Source organism: Pongo pygmaeus, chromosome 11 (genome assembly GCF_028885625.2).
Source record: "Pongo pygmaeus isolate AG05252 chromosome 11, NHGRI_mPonPyg2-v2.0_pri, whole genome shotgun sequence".
Classification (NCBI taxonomy): Eukaryota; Metazoa; Chordata; class Mammalia; order Primates; family Hominidae; genus Pongo; species Pongo pygmaeus.
Window position 1 is genome coordinate 50,221,727 of NC_072384.2, and position 20,677 is coordinate 50,242,403.

At 38.1% G+C, this 20,677-nt stretch overlaps 1 long non-coding RNA gene across 1 annotated transcript in view; it reads right to left on the bottom strand.

Annotated features, from left to right (window-relative positions):
• Positions 1–20,677, bottom strand: part of LOC134737685 (uncharacterized) — a 286,300-nt gene that overhangs the window by 29,365 nt on the left and 236,258 nt on the right. The window contains exons 9-10 of the long non-coding RNA XR_010122811.1: positions 1,129–3,125; positions 16–229 (exon numbers count right to left, since the gene is read on the bottom strand). This is a non-coding gene — a long non-coding RNA (uncharacterized LOC134737685). The remainder of the gene's footprint in view (positions 1–15; positions 230–1,128; positions 3,126–20,677) is intronic.

A 20,677-nucleotide genomic window follows, 5' to 3' on the forward strand; every position in this document is an offset into this window, starting at 1 on the left:
AGAGTAAATACTCACATCTATTTTAGTAGAATAATCGATGATTAATTTCTTCCTATAGAAGCAATTCTGAAGCCAGAGAGCACAGCCACATGTACAGTCAACACAGGTGAGAGGAAGCCTTTTCTTTCAGGGATACTGGGTAAAACTTGCAGGGGAGAATCCATAATATTTATTTATTCTGATATCCAAGTTACTACTTTCCAAAGTGCTTTCACTCAATATTGGCAGGCTTGTTTGAGAAATCCAGAGAGAAATGAAAAAAATGGCAATCACTTCATTTTCTGTAAAGATCAGTTGCCACAAATTATTTTTTCTGAGGTTGTTCAGTGGGCCACGAGAGTAAAATAATGCTTATAGGGCTCAAATGTTAGAATTTCAGGGACTACCAGCCAGAATCACATTAAAATAAAAAAGGTTTGGAAAGCACATTCCAACTCTAAAGAAAAGGCCAAACTGCTGAGCTCTGCCTTGGTATTAAATCAAGCTCTGAGAATGGAAAAGAGATTGTCCTTTTCTTACGTTTTTAAGTGATATATTTTATTGTGCATGTGTCTTCTTTAGAATTGGAGTTGCCTCTGCTTTGATGGTTTTGGTGTTTGGTAAATATTTGCACATATTTAAATTTGCTTTTGGTTCTCATTTGTTTACATAATCTGATGTAAATGCATGTACATATATATCATAAATAATACATATAGTTTATGAGCACTACTCAATATAAATGTATCCTTGAGAAATAGTCCCATTGCTACTTTTTACCAGTGAATGAAAGCATTGTTTCAATGAATGCTTTTGGAACAGGTGAGCACTTTCAGATTGTGCTTTATTCACTTCATTCATAAATTTTTTCAATAAATGGTTTTATTACCATGTGTCAACACTAATGAAAAGTAGATAAAATTCACTGGTGTTTACCCTATGGACTCTCAGTTAATGGTGAGTTTGTTGAAGATGACAAGAAAATTAGTCATTATAATTTAAGCCTTGATGTGTAAAAAGTCAACAGGACTATCAGACACAGTCTCATTTTTACAAATGTTTTTTAAAGAATTAGGTAAAAGAGAAGAAACTGTCTTGCAATAGATCTTACCATATATCTAAATAAAATGATAGTAGAATCAGACTCACCTGGGATATCTTCACATCTCTCCTGATGTACTACTTTGGTCTCTATTTTATCTGCACATCCAGGTTTATCTGCCCCTCTCTCAGTGTCTTGTGTGTATCAAATGTCATCAAAGTTTAATAGAAAACAGATGACTCTTGCCCTGGTCTTTCAAAGTACAGTCACATGAACACCAGTACTCCAGAAGGACGAAATCACACCTTTTCTGAGCACATGGACTCAGGCCTGGGTAGAGGCCCAGGACCCAGAGCCAGTGACGGATAGGCCCGTAGGAAGGCCGGCAGGAAGAGGAGGCTGGGGAGAGAAAGCCAGGATAATGAAGACCACTTCAAGGGCAACTGGAAGCTGGTAACAGGACATGCCCTAAGGCAGCGGGCTCCAACCTTTTTGGCACCAGGGACCAGTTTCGTGGAAGACAATATTTCCACGGAGGCAGGGGAATGGTTTTGGGATGAAACTGTTCTACCTCGGATCATCAGGCATTAGGTTCTCATAAGGAGCATGCAACTAGATCCCTTGCATGTGGAGTTCACCATAGGGTTCATGCTTCTGTGAGAATCTGATGCTGCCACTGATCTGACCAGTGTGGGTCCATGGCCCAGGGGCTGGAGACCCCTGCCTTAAGGGATATTTCTTTTACCATGGATGAATTCATCACCTTCCAACATCAGCCACATCAGCTTCTCTCTTCTTAGCACCCTTGAACAAGTCACAGTTATAGAGTGCAGAGGCAGAAAAATCACACACACACAGGAGCATAAGTTACAGTTCTGAGCTATTTTGAGTAATCAGAAAGTTACCTAAATATTATTTTTTAAAAAAATTAAGGTCAATTTAGCACTGAAATTCTCGACAGATTAAGAAAAAACTGTAACTTTGATAATGTCATGACTTTGGATATTAATTTGGATTATTTGACACGTATTTAATTACTTAGTTTAAATGTAGCAGGTCAAATCGTATATTTAGAAATCCATTAGCTATAAATAAATACCCAATATAAAATAGTTTATAAGACAGCAGTTTTTCTAATCTTCTAATGCCAGCATTTATGATATAGTCTACTGCACAGGAATCTCCATTCAGTTTATAAAAAAAAAAAAGAAGAAGAAGAAGAAAGAAAATAAATATTTATGAGATTGATGCTCCCTACATTTTGTTTTATTAGAAACCAAGGCACAGAGAGCTTATAGATCATAGAGTATCATCTAGTTCAGTTGAATATTTAAGGAATTAGGCCTGAGTATGGCCACTCTGAACCGGGCAGTCCCCAGCATCTTCTTATCCTTTCTCCTTATCATCAGGGACAATTTCACTGTCAGGTAGCACATGGGATGTTTCTTTCAAAATTTTAAATGTATGCATAATTACATTGTTCTTTAGCCTTTCAGATATTTCATGAGAACCTAGCCAAAATTTTTGACTAACACATAGTTCTAAGCCAGCATCTAATTAGTATTATGTAAGGTATAATACAACTGAACTCAAACTAAAATATTTTTAAAACCAGAATACATATCTTCCCAAAATGGTATCTGTTGGTAAAACTGATATGCATATTTGGTAAAATTCATTCTTTATATATTTATTTCAAAGTTAATGTATTTTAGGTCAACCTCTAAAATGTTTCTCTTAACTACTTCGCTGTGTTCTAACCAAGAGTATTTAAATGATACTCTATTACTGCCTTTGTGTATGCAAGAGGAAGCCAGGAGAAAATAAAATCTTTTTAAAACTTAAAGGTATTCTGAATCGGCAGGGTCAAGACTTCATCAAAATAGAAATACATACATGCATGCACACACAAGAAAAACAATTACTCCCATATCGCATTTTATCACATAACAAAATAGATAAACAAAACAATCTATTGGCAACTAAATAAAGAAGAGGCACAAAATAGCTTTTTATACTTCCCAGAAAAGTCACGAATCCTTTCATCTCGTTTCTCTTTCTTTTTCAACCACTGGTTCCTATCATCTGAGTAGTCCTCCCAAGGCTGGAAAGGGGGAAAGGATATAAAAATTTTTGTTTCTTATTTTTTCATTTCTTAAGAGAATGCATATGCCTGTCTTATTAAGAAGCAATTAACACCAAGAGAAGTAATAATCCCTGTGATTTTGTGAGCACTTATTATATACCAGATATTCTCTTAGGCTCTTTCTTCTATCTCATTTGAATCTCCCCACAACCTTAAAAGGTAAATAGTACCATCTCTTTTTATGGATGGTCAAACTGAGTATCTGGAGCTAAGGAAATGTTGGAGGTAGACAGTTAATGAACTTGGGCCACCTGTCTGATCATACTCACCTCTCCACGTTGTAATCCTGACTGTGATCTATGTACTTCTATTTAAAGGGTGCAGGACATCAGGTCAGCATGTCACAATTTGGGGTTCAGTATATTTTCACATATTTATAAGGCATTCAAACAACAAGTAGGACAAGCACAAACAGAGGTGCCAAAAGAATTTCCATTTTCTGTTTCTGTTTTTCCTCTATCAGAAGCTGCTACTCTCCACAGTATCAAGACACCTATAGGACTGGCACTATCACATTCTCCAAGAGCCAGGACTTCTGTTTTTTCACCTCATACCTGCCACAGAACACCTTCCCTTTCTTTGCCTTCCTGGGGTGGAGTATCTAGGCATTTTTTGCTACAATTTTTACACTCCCTTAAAGGTCTCCTCAGTTGCATGCACCACAGTTATCATGCTTGCAGCCTTTCTCAATCAATTCAGAGAGATAAATAGTCCCTTTAGGAGCAGTTTTAGTAAGTATTTTCTCAATTCTTTCAAGGAGAGTGCATGGCTAATACCATTCTAGATGCAGGAGAGAAGATAATTGTATTATGTTCAATAGATATCGAAGAGCACTAGAACCTAATTCCCTTTCAGAAGCCTATTGAGAAGCCTTGTAAAATGTCTTCTAGTTACTTTGTGTCCCTTCCACGAACACAACATTTTCATAACTTTCCAGAAAATATTTTGAGATATCTTTGGGTTTTATTTTCCACCCTTTATTTCTGTTTTCTTTTGCCTTACTCTTTATCAGGCACAGGGCCCTGTACTCGTTGCCTTGGGAGATTCTTTTGATAAGATGTAAAAGAGAAGGAACCTAAGAGTCTCTAAGTGAGCCTAACAGATGTATTATCTATGCCATGGAATCACCTCCAGCTAGTAAAGGCAGCCTGGAAAGAATTCCATGATATAGATAATATGCCCAGGAGGTTGGGGTCGGGGATGAAGGCTGGGGGTCATAAAGCTTTCCCCGTCCCTCCCCAAGAGAAGGAAGTTATTCTTTTGGATCCTGAACTGGAGGGAGGAGAGCTGTTGGTTCTGACAGCAGAGGAGGTTTCCAGCCCAGACTCCCAACATTGTACCTGTGATCCAGAACAGAGAGAAATGGTAGCCTGGATAGGCAACAGGACTATTGGCAGTCTTGTAAAATATCCTGGCACCCCAAAAGTGATCCTGAAGCAAAAACGTTCCTCAGATCCTGAAGAGGCTATGCAGGCCAGTAGAATGGATACCCCATCAATAACAGTGGTGTACCCCAAACCACTGACTCTACCACCTGCCTTCCCTACAGCAAACCCCAAGATATCTTTGTTAAGACACCATATAAGATGCCAGAACTCAAGCATAATGTTAGGAGGCGAGGATGAGCAAACAAAAGTAATGCATGCCTGGGTTTGTGCACCAAGATCATACCCATGTTGCTTCTCAAAACAGCCGAGAGTGTTGAAAGGTCAGATCTACTTGTTTTCTCTTTTTACATATAATTAAATGATGATTTAGACAAGTAGTTTGCCACAGCTAGTAAGCAGCAGGCCTGGTACCTGAGGCTTTTAGCTTTAATTCGTATTCTGTCCACATTCTGAAAGATGACTTCAGTCTTTTAAAGTTAAATTGAGCTCAACATGACTCAGACAATGCATAAAAAATATCGACATACAAATTAAAATCATATGAAATCCTATCTGATTAATTATCCTTCCAGATATATCTCTATGCATTCTTAACTTATGAAAGTATGGTTATACATTTATATAAGTGAACTGGGGTTCTCTAAATGTTTTAAACCTTGTTTTTCCCCTTCCACAAGGCATGAAGATCATTTTTTCATATCAATAAATATAAATCTACATTATCATAAATAAATAAATAAACAAATGTGAAGATGCATAAAGGGTAACAGATACCTGGCCTGGTGGCTGTACATTTTTAATTTGGTTTCATAAACACTTACTGAGGACATTTTTTATGCCAGGCTTCATGCTAGATATTATGGAAAAAGACGAATAAGACACACTGCTCTTGAGAAGTTCTCAGTTTAGTAGGTGAAGCAGACAGGTAAATATAATATTATAGCAGTGTAAGCCCTGAACATAATAGGTGTACAAAATACAGCCTGTTAGATAATCTGCACCTTCATTTGTACAGTACATCAGTTTCGTGTTTCTTTTTACTTCTCTAGTTCCTTTTACATGTACAACAATTTCAGTGTGGGTTTTGCATCCTCATTCCAATGGGAATTCTTGTCTTCTCCTTGAATATCTCTGAGTCAGCTTGTAATTTCCAATGACAATCAAATAAGTTACCTGCTAGTTATTTATAAAAATGATATGAATGAGTTCACCAAATGTATAAAATCCAAACAATGATCATAATGAAGAAACAATATCTTTCACAATTAAATAATTAGAACACTTCTACTAGCCATTTCATTTTTGCCAAATGACAAATCAGAATGTTAACATAAATTGCAAAATACATTATCTTTAGAGCATTATTTCAACATTTTGAAGGTCATCAATTCATAAAATTCTGTTTTCTGTGATCCAAAAGAGTAACACTGGTGAAACATTGCTTTTGATTAAAATTTCTGTCCAGTAGGTCAAGAAGAAGCAGATCTATGATATTGATCTATGATGTTTGCATATTCAGATGTATTTTAAAGTTTATTCATGCCTGTTAACATTTACTCAACATGCACAATGTCTTGTTATATTTGAAGCCAGAAAATTTATACACATATTATGACCTAAAAATACTTGCAGAACAGTTTTATTAAGCACTATTTAAATTCATACAAAGAAAATACATACCTACTAATTTATGCACTAAGGATATGCAAATTTACTGTTTAGTTTACATTAGGTTAATTGGGAAAAGACTTCTGGAGGAAATGAATTGCCAGTTGCATTTTGAAATAGTTTATAGATACAAGCAAAGAAGAAAAATCATACACAGGGATGGAGTTGAAGATATGCAATTTGTGGCAAACTGGGTGGGTAGACTTCTAAGAAGTCTCCAGCCATTTTTTTATTCAATAGACATACACTGAACACAGTTTACACAAGAACAGTGTTAGGTCCTGAGGATACAAGGCCAGGTAATACAGCATTCTTGCCTGCAAGCTCATAGATTCGTGCAGGAGATGGGCATAAAGATAGGATAAGTAAAAAAAAAAAAAAAATTACGACACAGTAAGATAAACAAATTTCATTCATTTCCCTGGAGGCATAGGATACAAGTAGAGAACAGAGAAGTGAAATTTTAAAAGTGGGATTTGGAGCACCTAGTAAGGATCAGCTAATAGTAACAGATATTATCTTTCTCCTTCCTTATTCATTAAGCTTCTTCAAAAACAGGTCTGCATTTGAGGCCAGGCGCAGTGGCTCATGCCTGTAATTCTAGCACTTTGGGAGCTGAGGCGGGCGGATTGCCTGAGCTCAGGAGTTCAAGACCAGCCTAGGCAACACGGTGAAACCCTGTCTCTACTAAAAATACAAAAAATCAGCCGGGCATGGTGGCACGTGCCTGTAGTCCCAGCTGCTCAGGAGGCTGAGGCAGGAGAATTGCTTGAACCTGGGAGGCAGAGGTTGGAGTGAGCTGAGATCATGCCACTGAACTCCAGCCTGGGTGACAGAATGAGACTCTGTCTCCAAAAAAAAAAAGGTTTGCAGTTGCTGCCTCAATAACACTCATACTTTAATTCCTTGCAACCTGGCCTCCATGCCTCCAGCTCTATTGCTCTACATAATTAAAGTCCTTTATGACTCCTCAGTTGCCTAATCCATGGGTCTTTGCTCAGCTGCCGTTCTCTGACAGACACCTCTGCCATTCTCTGTTGACACCTCTTCAACATTTACATTTTCTCCAAAACACTTTCTCTCCATGCTCTCCTGTCACCTCTGAGAACATCTGAGTCTCTTCTTACTCTGCTTCCGTTTCCATTTCCTAAATGGAGGCTTTCTCAAGTCTGCACTCAATCATCTTCTGGAGACTTGATCACCTCAACGAGAGGGTTAACAACAAACCAAGAGTCAGCATGCTGACCCTCTCCTACACTCTACCCCATTGTTTCTATAGACAGAATATCTGACACTAGAATCATAAGACCTTTGTGTTTAAGAATTCCTTAAGGAGTTTTTCAGATCCTGAATTCCAGCAGAACGGCTGACACCAACCAGCGTGAAGACCCCTACCAAGGAACCGGCTCACTGACTCAGCACAAAAATGAGGTTTCTTCATCTCTCTATCCCCTCTCCCGACTTCAACCCTCACTTCTCAACCAATCAGCAATCCCCACACTTCAGCCCTTGTCCAGACACAATAATTAATTGATCATCATTAATATCTATTGCCATGTCCCGTTTTCTTAAAATATTGGCTGTTCAACACTCTCCATACTAAAATCTGATTTTCCTAAAAACATTTTGCCATCATATTGGATCCTTTAACTTAAAAAATTGTAATTTTTCATTTTACAACAATGAACTGAAAGTAATAAGTAAATAAAGTATATCTATCTATTCTGCTTTGAATTATTTCTCATTGTTGTATAAGAAATTCTGTTGATTCAAGTTTATCCAGCTCTCCCCAAGTCAACAATCATAATATCACCTGAGTTTCCACATTAGGTTTTAATCAACTGTTCAAAACGTATACAGGCTTCAAAGAATAAAACATTGAAGGAAACCCCAAATAATCATTATTTCTCAAAACTTACTTGTGTCAATCACAAAATTTATTTTGTCCTTTATATCTTAAGTATCTCATTGTGCTTTTGATTTCAAAAAATGTCGTTATTGCAAATATTAAGTCTCAAACTGGGTGAGGAAATAATCTGTGCAACAAACTCCCATGACACGAGTTTACCTATATGACAAACTTGCATATGTACCCCTGAACTTAAAACAAAGTTAAAAAAAAAGAAAAGAAAATGCTAGTCAACTAAGGAAAACAGAAAATAGTCAATAGTTATGTATTAAGCACCTACTATGTGCCTGCACCCAACTGGGCACCAAAATTGTAATATGAAGGAAAATCCTAGCCTTGAAAAACCTACTGACAATATGACTTCAATGTCAGAAGTGCTAAAATGAAGGTGATACATGCAAAAACAGAGGAAGAGCAATTTCCATTTTGATTGTATAGTTTAAGCCAAATTTTATCAAAGTGCTGTTCAAGAAACACTAGTATAAGAACCACCAAGATTGTTAAAAATGTATATTTTGATTGAGAACCTCAAAGAGGGGCACCAAAATATATACTTTTAACAAAATACCTAGACAAGTGGTTTTTAAACTTTTTGAACATGATCAATAGTAAGAAAATAAAAACATTTTACTTTGCAACCCAAAATATACCTATATAACTGAAATCACAGAAAGTTTTACACAAAAAGTTTTAGCTTTTACTATCAAAGGAGTACTATGATATTTTCTTTCTTTCTTTCTTTTTTTTTTTTTTTTTTGTTAATTGCTGTTTGGGCCTTAACCTAAATCAACTTCTTGATTCATTAAATGGGCAGAAACTGGTGATTCTTATACATGCTCAAATTTTAGAATCTGTGGTTTAAGAACTTACATGGATTTCAGAATCAGAAACTTGAGAACTTAAAATCTACTATCGTCCCTTAGTAGCTGTGAAGCAATAGAAAATATATTACATTTCTTTCTACCTCATTTCTTCCAAATGTAAAATTGAAATAATAATACCTATCTTACAATATGTTTAGTGGCAGATCATCAGTAAAATCACTTATCATGGGGTTAGACATAGAATAAGCATCCAGCAACTTTCATGGCATAATCACAGAATTGACCTATGGACTAGAAAAAAAAATCAGGCAGCATGACTGGAGGAAGATGCCAGAGAAGAAAGAAATGTTCCCTCCAAATGTCACAAGAAGGTGCAGTCATCCAAAACTCCATCCACAGAAGGGCCTAGGTAAAATGAATAGAGCCAGCAGAATGCTCTAAAACTAGCTGTACCTTGAGTCAGGCTGTTGGGTTCTTTTTTCCCTGACATACGCTGATCCATGATTCCATTTCTGGATGGAAACATGGAACCGTAGATCTAGAATGAAGTGCTTGTTTAAAATGAACTGCTCTCTTAACCAATGGAAAATGGAGTGGGATGATGTGTATTCTCAAACCATGTAAGTAGATTTTGAAACTAAGTGTAGCTAGATTTCCAGTGATGCTTCAACTTTTTGGAAGAAAGAGAAGGGGTGTATGGTACAGGACACAGAATAGGAATACCCAGGAGATAACTACAAAAATGAAAAGTGAATCTGCCATATATTTATATATTAGGCCTTATCTCACAAAATAAAATTTGTAAGTAGACAGTGCAATTCTCACTGAATTGTTTTCTTCTGTCCATAATCAGATGATGTTCAAAGGGATACTTTAAAATAAAACACAAATAATCACACATACCATGGATACTGGATACCAAGATAGAAGAGAGACGCCGCAGGTCTATACGGTACCTGGTTAAGCAATGTCAAGGAGGTGGCAACCTTAAGAGTCTGAGACCAAAGCACTTCCTGCTTTTCCTGATTGAGATACTCTCAAAGTAATGTTCAAGTTTTGCCCTGAAAATTCGATTTTTTGATTCCATGTTTCTAAGAAAATTCCATGTTTGATTTCACGTTTCTAGAAAAATTTCATGTTTGATCCCATCTTTCTAGGAAAAGTATCAATCCTCCTCAACAGGGACCTTTTTATCTCAGAAGTCTAAAGATAATTTTTGCATTCAATCTGGAACACTGTAGACCAAGTCCAAAATCTTTAGTCTAATTCTAAAACAGATGAGCATCTGTTCACATGAAAATTAAATAATGGCCCTTGATACAGTCTTTTAAAGGAGTGTAGATTGACAACAGATTCTAGTTCAACAATTTGTATGTAATAGCATGACAATAAAACCATATATAGGAATATGGAAACGTTCAAGTCCTTTAAAGCAGGAAACAGGCATATGCTTATATAGTATATGTCATTTTCTAAAAAATCACAGAACTAAGCAAAACATTTGTTTTCCTTTTTCCTTAGTATTCATTTTTTTCCTAGCTAGATATGCAGTATTATTTTTATAGTATACTATTTTTATACTAGATACAGGGTATTATTTTTATTTATTATTTTTCCTGGCCAGATACAGAGTAAATTATATAATTTGTGTAAAGCTTTGCCTTTTATGACAGATTGAGAAATACATAATAAACTACATAGACGCTGTGCTATGCACAGAGGGCATTCCAGACTCTGAAAAGTAACAAAACATATCTCACCATGTCTTCTAACCCAAGCTCAAAGATTTGTGCTTTGCTATAACAAACCACAAACAAACTCAGCAATATAAGGAGTAATAATACAAGTTACTAAGCAAGACAGCTTTACACTGTTATAATAAGGTAGAAATTTGTGATGTGTAATAGTTCTGAAGGCTGGCGATGCCTACAGTGTGTCCCAAGGTGTCTGATACTACAAGTATTTTCAAAGGGATCAACAATATCAGCCTAGGTTCCCACCTGCCACTTCAGTATTTTGCGATCAATCCTTGGAATGTATGAAGGAATTTCACACCGTCAAAACAACCATTGTTTGGACATACGGTTACTCTCTCAGAAAACACAAACTAAAAATTCAGGATAAACTTCAGTGAGAAGATTTCAAGCAGCAGGCATTCAAGTATAGCTTTTTTATAAAGTTTTTTTTTTTTGTGATGGCTTTATATTGTTTGAGCAGACCTCATTTGAGGTAAGAAAACAATAATGAGGCTTTTCTCATGATTATTGCATGTCCTATTGCTGAGTTTTTTTATTAATATAGGTCATTTCTTTCATCTGAATAAGCTGTCTTATCCTATCCTAGAAAGCCATATTTCTTGATTCACATTTTAAGAAGAAAATAGGATTGCTTCCCTATTTATAGGATTTAATTAATATCAATTTATTTAATTTTCTTGAGCACCTTATATTGTGAAAAATTATATTCAGTAAAGGTAGGTGAAATAATAACTGAAATGATCCTTCCTCCATTCAGAATTTAGCACTCAGTGGGAGAGACCCACAGAAAAGTGGAAAGAAACTCTGCTATATAGTACAATCAGTGCAAAGGTAAAGGAGAACAGAGAGTTTCATCATGCACAGAAGAGGCACAGCAGTCTCATTGCCAGATATATACCCAAAGGAATATAAATCATTCTACCATAAAGATACATGCACATGGATGTTCATTGCAGTACTATTATTCACAATAGCTAAGACATGAAATCAACCTAGATGCCCATGAAAAGTGGACTGGATAAAGGAAATGTGATATATATATATATACACCATCGAGTACTATGCAGCCACACAAAAGAATAAGATCATGGCCTTTGCAGCGACATGAGATGGAGCTGGAAGCCATTATCCTGAGCAAATTAATGCAGGAACAGCAAACCAAATACTGCACATTCTCACTTATAAGTGGCAGCTAAACACTGAGTACACATGAACACAAAGAAGGGAACAATAGGCATTGGGGCCTATTTTAAGGTGGAAGGTGGGAGAAGGGTATTGAAAAACTACCTATCAGGTGTTATGCTGATTATCTGGATGACAAAATTATGTGTATACCAAATCCCCATGACATGCAATTCACTCATGTAACAAACCTGCATATGTACCCTTTGAACCTAAAATAAAAGTTGGAAAGAAAAAAAAGAATTAGGATAAACTTATTAAAAAAAAATCTGGCTCCCTGAGATCAGTATTAAAGGACATGAAGGATTTAACTGCCTGAGAAGAGAAAATGAGCTTTCTAGGCAGGGAGGAGCAAGTGCAAAGCCTAAGATTGTATGTGAAAGTGAGGCCCTTGGTGTCACAGAGGGGTGGTGATAAGCCTTTGAGGAAGGTTTGGGTCTCAGCCCAAAACACTGTTTCTCAAATTGCATGAGAACTGTTTAGACATGTTTCTCAATACACACCCCCGTGGACACTCATGTACTTTCAGAACTGATTACAATGGTGATGATTCCTCCATGGGTATTAAGATCACTGGGGGAGATTAAAAAAAAAAATTACCCTTTCTGAGTCCTGCCTTCAAAGATTTTGACTCAGTTGTTCTGTGGTGGATCAGAGCATGATATCACCCCAGATAATTCTAATGTTTAGCCAGGGTCAAGAATCAAGAAGGGGGCAATTGCACATTCACAAGCTGCCAGGTGATTCAGATGCTTATTACCAGTCTAGAATTGCTGCTCTGAGGCTCAGTGCAATGCAAGCTAAACACTATTCACCAAAGCAGTTGTCCTCAAAGTGTGATTCCCAGACTAGTAACATCAGCACAACCTGGTGACTTACTCTGTTTGAGCTGTTACAACGAAAATACCATAGGTGGTTTATATACAACAGAAATGTATTTCTTAACAGTTCTAGAGGCTGGGAAGTCCAAGATAGTCACCAGCAGATTTCACGTCTGGTGAGGAACCGTTTTTTAATTCATAGGCGATGCCTTCTTGCTGTGTCCTCACACACTACAAGGAGCAAATAAGCTCCCTCTGGCCTCTTTTATAAGGGCACTAACCCTATTTACGAGGGCAGAGCCCTGATCAACTCCTAAGGACTCCACCTCTTAATACTATTACCCTGGGGATGTGGCTTCAACATATGTATTTTGGGGGGACACCAATGTTCAGACTATAGCACCTAGGTATTTGTTAAAAATGTCAACTGTTCAGTCCCACCCCAGACTCACTGGATCAGAAACATGAGGGGTCAAGTCCAGCAACCTATCCTCTAGCAAGTCCTCCAGGTGATTCTGATGTAATTAACTTTGAAAACCTATGCACTAAAGAGAAACTGTTGCAGTGTGTGTATAAGTGGATGTGTTTGTGCATTGGGTGGCAGAAGAAGGGAGGCAAGGCGATGCACAAACCTATCTCCTTGAGTTGCTAAATAAGGGGCAACATTTTTATAATTTGTCTTTCTTGGCATGAGGCACATTTCTACATAAATTGCAGAGCAAGAAAAATAAAACAGGTGATACTTTTAACTTTCCTTTTTCTGGTATGTGACTCTCTTCAGGCCATCTCATCTTCCTAGAGCAGCTATAGCTTGATTGTTATTTAACAAGTGCCAGAAAACAAAGACTAAAATATAAACACTTTATAATATAAACTCTTAAGGAAACCCTAGGCATATGTGTTCCACATTCTGTTTCAAAATGCATTAGACTTGGCACATCACATTTCCTCTCCCTAAGTTTTTGTTTTAAATTAGTCTTGCTTTACAAAGAGGCAGGGAAGGAGTGTCAGATATTGTTGAGATAGAGGTTGCTAAGAGCCGCATTTACGGTTGACAATGTAGGTGTCCTAAAAAGTCTTCATTTCTGTCTGTTTTTAGAATATTACATCCTTAGCAAAGGACAAAAATGGCTAATTAAGTTTTAGTGAGAAGTACCTCTGTGTTGTGATATTTTCAGTTATTTCTGGCTTTGGGTTGCTTTTCTTCTCTAGGGAGGGCTGCATGAGCTTTGGGAAGAGCATGGGCTCTGGAGTTATACAGACGTGGATTCTAGTCCAGGCACTCTAGCTTATGTCTCTGGGAAATTGGTCAAGTTATGCAATATTCCTGAACCTCCATTTCCTTTAGATGTAAACTAAGGATAATGATTCTTCCTTTAAATGATTATATTGTTAGCGGCAGATGATAAGACAAAGTGTATGTCCCATTAGAGATGCTCAGTTATATTAGCTCTCTTCCCCTTTCTCTTCCTTGCCACCTTTAACCATGATGCCATGAAGAGTTCTCTAGGTTGGGTCTGAAATACTCTGAATCCTTCTTCTCTTGCCAGTGATAATCTTGGTATAAGAAAAAGCATTAGGCTAGGCACAGTGGCTCATGCTTGTAATCCCAGCACTTTGGAAGGCTGAGGCAGGCAGATCACCTGAGGTCAGGAGCTTGAGACCAGCCTAACCAACATGGTAAAACCCTGTCTCTACTAAAAATACAAAAAAATTAGCCAGGCATGGTGGCGTGCACCTGTAGTCCCAACTACTCAGGAGGCTGAGGTGGGAGAATTGCTTGAACTCAGGAGGCAGAGGTCGCAGTGAGCCGAGATTGCACCACTACACTCCAGCCTGGGCAACAGAGCGAGACTCTGTCTCCAAAACTAAAAAAGAAAAAAGATTACAGTGGGTGGGTTATCTCATGAGGACATGGACTAATAAACTCTATCTACAATAAGGAAAAATATGTAAAGATACAGCATTGCTGTAATTACAATCAAATGTAAACTTTAATTCTGTTAATTCAGTCCAGAAGCCAATAAATATTGGACACATCTCTGAACTTAGGTCTTAACTTTTTTGTTTGTGCAGCATCCAAAATACTTTTAGAATAGATTTCAAGGCTCAACACAGGTACACCATTCCCTTAATACATAGAAAACTTCAAGAAAATAATCCAGAATGGTGCAGCTAGCTCCAAACTTAGTCACATTTAGACCCAGCCCTTGTTATAAATATATATTTGGAAATTACACACGATTCTCTCATTGATAATACTTCCCAAAATAAACCTAATGGTAACATAGGGCCACAGCCTGACACCCATGGGGCTGATGTATTTCAGAATGCAGAATTTTTCTAATATTATGGAGGTAATACCGCCCATTTACCTTGTATTAAGTAACACCCCAGTACGTCTGGGAAGCATTCATGTTCAAACATATTAATATTTCCACCACTTAATATGTAAACATTCATATGAATGAGATAATGGCCAAAAGAGCCTCACATTTAATTCATGCCATAAAATAAGCTCAAATCAAGTTTCAAAACCAAATGAGAAAACTTAGAGTTTTCAGAATTTTTGACTTTAAGAATTAAAAGTAAACTATTGAAGACATACAACGTATCTTCCCTTAGGGAGTTTTAAATCCTATTAAGTTACTATATCCAAAAATTTACACACCTCATGGGCAAGATCCAAATTGCATTTAAAGCCACTTGTTCAATTATAAAAGGGTATATATTATTTCCAACTATGCCATTGTACTTTGAACACGTAAGGGATGACTTTTAGTTCATGATGATGATTTTAAAGGTATTGAAGGAAAAAGTTTTCAAGTGAGAATAAAAGTTGGTTTGCCAAATTATTTTAAAAATATTTTACAGATTTGAAAGGGGAAATTTGAGAAAATTTATTTTTTTGGAAATTAAGGAAAATAAGACTTTTTAAAAAATCATTGACATTTTAGCTCCTAAAAACTACAGCGAGTAATGGTTGAGCTTAATTCCTAGAGCATTCGCTCCTCTGTTTTAGATGGCATTAAAAGCAGGGACATTCCTTTAGGACCTGCCAGGGCCTTTCAGCACTAGCATACCCTGCTGGGGAGTGGGGCAGGTAAATGGAGGAATAGATGCAAAGATTTCATGTGGCCAAAACAAAAAGTAACAGTGTGGCCAGGCACAGAGGCTCACACCTGTAATCCCAGCACTTTGGGAGGCCGAGGTGGGCAGATCACGCCTGAGGTCAGGAGTTTGAGACCAACCTGGCCAACATGGTGAAACCCCATCTCTACTAAAAATACAAAAATTAGCCAGGTGTGGTGGCGTGTGCCTGTAATCCCAGCTACTCGAGAGGCGGAGGCAGAAGAATCGCTTGAACCTAAGAGGCGGAGATTGCAGTGAGCTGAGATCATGCCACTGCACTACAGCCTGGGTGACAGAGTGAGACTCTGTCTCAAAAAAAAAAAAAACAACAACAGTGTGGTAGAATTTCCTGAGTATTATGATGAAAAATACCATGGCCTGATATATTTTGGGCTTTCCCAAATATATCCATGCTCAAAGCATCTTTGAATGTGATATTTTGTAGGGATCTCATAGGCTTTTATTCACTCAATCAATCACTATTTACTGAGATACTTATTATGTGCCAGAAAGAGTACTAGGCCCTTGAGATACAATGGTGAATAGAAAGCCTTTGTTCTATTCATAATGCAGTGGAGAGATATAAACAGTTTCTGAGGAAAATAATTTAGGTTAGGCAGATGAAAAACATCAGGCTTCTGATCCCACAGTCATCACATTTTCTTAACTTGCTTTGTGTGCCTTGAGATAATTTGGCATTCCTACCTTTGGATTAGGTAAGAACAGAATGCAGTTCATAAAAATAACTACAATTAATTAAGCATTCTGTACCAGGCCTTTCACTAAGCCCAGTTATGTAACTATCTCATTTTATTCTCACAACAACTGTATTAGAAGTACAATTATTATTATTATTTTACAAATAAGAAAAACAAAGATTAGAGAGGACAAAGAACCCTTTCTAGCTCCCACCACTAAGTACAGGTCCAAAATTTCTGTATTCCCAAATCTGAAAAGCTCTGAAAACCAAATATGTTTTTCATAATTGTTTAGCCTCAAATCTTGCCCTAAACAGTCTTTATATTGCTCTCTTAGGGAAAAAAATTCCTACATTCATATATTTCTCTACAGAATAGTCATATGCTTAAGGAGTACTTCCTTAGACCCTGCTGGGGATATTATGTAATACATAATAATGCATTGTATTTCCTTTCTAAAATAATTCTAATTTATGACACATCCAAGAATCTTAGATAAGAGATACAGAACTCTGGTTTATTTATCTCCAGGCTATCCTTACCAGATAGTTCTCAAAAACCTCTTTTAACAAGTCTATGGCACTTAGGATGGCCATATAATTTATCATCAAAACATTTCAGAGGTATTACTAATAATTACTCAGGGACAGAGGGCATAAATTGGGATCATTCTGGGCAAACAAGGATGTATGGTCCACCCTAGTTTGGTGACCATGTGGCCTGAGGAAGAGCGAATGCCCAGTAATTGATGAAGTGTTTATATCTGAGTTAGATTGAATTTGCCTGCTACAGTAATGTAAGCATAGCAACTATAAGCTTTTAAGAGTTTTAGAAAGACTTTAAGAGGGGTAATGGCTCTTGGCTTTGAGAAAAACTCCCTCTGACCCAGTGTGGATGGACCATGGGTATGAAACTAAGGACAGCTAGAAGTAAAATGGTTATCTTAACAATTAGGCAAAACCTGATGAAGACTGAAAATAATACATTATTAGCACAGTCTACACTCAAGGGAAGGAATCATTTGAATTTCAGATGGATGACCAATTGGACATGGGCAATAAAGGAGAGAGGGGAGTCTAGGAAAATTCCCAGACACTTGGCCCAGACACTTGGAAAATGATTTTCTGAGATAGAGAACTCAGATAGTCACTTTTGGGAAAATAGCCTGAGATCTTCAATTTAGTGTGTCTGTGGGATACTTCAAACTCTACTAGCAGAAAAATTTACATGCAATTAGGTAATAAGGAGTATTTCTTTCTACCACTCCATCCCTTGTCCCAAATGGCCTGACACAGTACTTTAAACATGGTAGATGCCAAATAAAGATTTTTGTCTGTTGCCTGTAAGGATTCTTGAGGTATTGACTGCTAATCTGCAGTATAATTATCCCTAGTCAAGGATTATTCACTGTATTAGTTAGGGTTCTCTGGAGAGACAGAATTAATAGGATAGACATATAAATATATATAAAGGGGAGTTTATTAAGTATTAACTCACATGATCACAAGGTCCCACAATAGGCTGTCTGAAAGCTTGAGGAGCAAGAAGAGCCAGTCTGAGTTTCAAAACAGAAGAACTTGGTGTCTGATGTTTGAGGGAAAGAGGTATCCAGGATGGGAGAAAGATACAGACTGGGAAGCTAGACCAGTCTCTCCTTTTCACATTTTTCTGCCTGCTTCATATTCGCTGGCGCTAATTAGATTGTGCCCACCAGATTAAGGTGCATCTGCCTTCCCCAGCCCACTGGCTCAAATGTTAATCTCCTTTGGAAACACCCTCACAGACACACGCAGGATCAATAGTTTGCATCCTTCAATCCAATCAAGTTGACAGTCAGTATTAACCATCACAAGTCTACCCCTTGTCAACTTGAACCCACACACATCTCCTCAGATCATACATAATCTTCAAATAAAGACAACAATAAGATTATAATTATGCCTAACATAGTACAACTATCTTTCATACAACTGGAAACACACCAATCACCAACAATTTAAATATTGTTACATGAAGTTAACAATATTTAAATGCTGATGTAAAGTCAATAAATCTCATCACATGATAAAGGATAAAAGAAATAAAATGAAGATATTTTCTTAGTACAAGTGTATACCTGCACAAACATGTTTTTAACAAAAGAATGAGGAATACTCATGATAATTACAGTCCTTGTTTCTGTAACTGGTCACATGGTAATAGCTGGCATTGATGACTACCTTCTTCTACTGCTAATTCTGTATTCCCTTTGCCTTCAGCAAGCACCTCAGCAGGTTGTGGTTTATTTCCTGGTGGAGTGACCCAAACCTTCATTCCTGAAGGGTCTGGACCATTTGTAGTCCTGCCTGGATTGGGCTTCCCATTGACCTTAATCACAGGGCATGCATGGTAATATTAAGAGATGCCCTAATGTATCTCCGGTATTCCATGCACACTCTTCCTTACCTCAGTTATGGAGTAGTAGAGTGATTTCATCTGGATAGTCTGAGTCAATCACCCCAGTCAATACTGTAACTCTTTTCTTACCCTGTTGACTTAAAGGTAGGAGGAGCATAAAGTGTCCAGGTGGCAACTGTAACTTCCAGTTTAATGAAATCATTGTTGTGTCTCCTGGTGGCAGCATTCCTCCCTCTGGAACTAAGACCTCTAGGCCAGCAGAACGTAATGTCATGGGAAGAGAAAGCAAAAATGTTGCTAGTGGGTCACAGGGGTGATTGTGAGTGGTGCCACTTCCACTTCCACCCCTTGATTCCTGGATCCATGAATCCTGGCTATGGGAGAAACAGTATCACGTATTGGACGCCTATTCAAAGCATACATGGGCTTCTAGAGAATTTTGCCCCAGCCCTGCAAAGTATTGTCACCAAGTTGGCGTTGTAATTGTGACTTCAAAAGGCCATTCCACCGTTCTATCAATCCAGCTGCTTCAAGATAATGGGGAACATGGTAAGAGCAGTGAATTCCATGAGCATGAGCCCACTGCCTCACTTCTTTAGCTGTAAAGTGAGTGCCTTGGTCAGAGGCAATGCTCTGTGAAATATCATGACCGTGGATAAGGCATTCCATGAGTCCACGGGTGGTAGTCTTGGCAGAAGCACTGCATGCAGGATAGGCAAACCCATATCTGGAGTAAGTGTCTATTTCAGTGAGGACAAACCTCTGCCCTTTCCAAGATGGAAGAGGTCCAACATAATCTGCCACCAGGTAGCTAGCTGATCACCCCAAGGAGTGGTGCCATATCAAGGTCTCAGTGTTGGTCTCTGCTGCTTGCAAATAGGGCACTCAGCAGTGGCCGTAGCCAGGTCAGCCTCGGTGAGTGGAAGTCCATGTTGCTGAGCCCATGCGTATCCTCCATTCCTGCCACCATGGCCACTTTGTTCATGGGCCCATTGGGCGATAACAGGAGTGGCTGGGGTAAGAGGCTGAGTGGTGTCCACAGAATGGGTCATCCTATCCACTTTATTATTAAAATCCTCCTCTACTGAGGTCACCCATTGGTGAGCACTCACATGGGATACAAATATCTTCACAGCTTTTGACCAGTCGGAGAGGACCAGCCACATAACTCTTCCCCAGATTTCTTTGTCACCAATTTTCCAATCATGCTTCTTCCAAGACTCTGACCATCCAGCCAAACTATTGGCTACAGCCCATGAATCAGTATATAATCGCACATCTGGCCATTTCTCCTTCCATGCCAAGTGCACAACCAGTTGCATTGCTCAAAGTTCTGCCCACTGGGAAGATTTCCCTTCACCGCTGTCCTTCAGGAATGTCCTAGAAAGGGGCTGTAGTGCTACAGCTGTTCACCTTTACGTGGTGCCTGCATATCATACAGAGCCATCTGTGAGCCTGGCCCTAGTCTTCTCTTCCTCTGTCAACTGATCATAGGGAGCTCCCCATGAGGCCATCAGTGCAGGCTGGAGAAGAGAAGGCAGGGTGGCAGCAGTGGAGACCACGGGCATTTGAGCCAGTTCCTCATGTAACTTACTTGTGCCTTCACGATCTTCTTGAGCTCGATCACATATATATCACCTCCATTTGATGATGAAATGCTGCTGTACATGACCCACTTTACGGCTAGATGAGTCAGAAAGCACCAAGTTCATGATAGGCAATTCAGGTCTCATG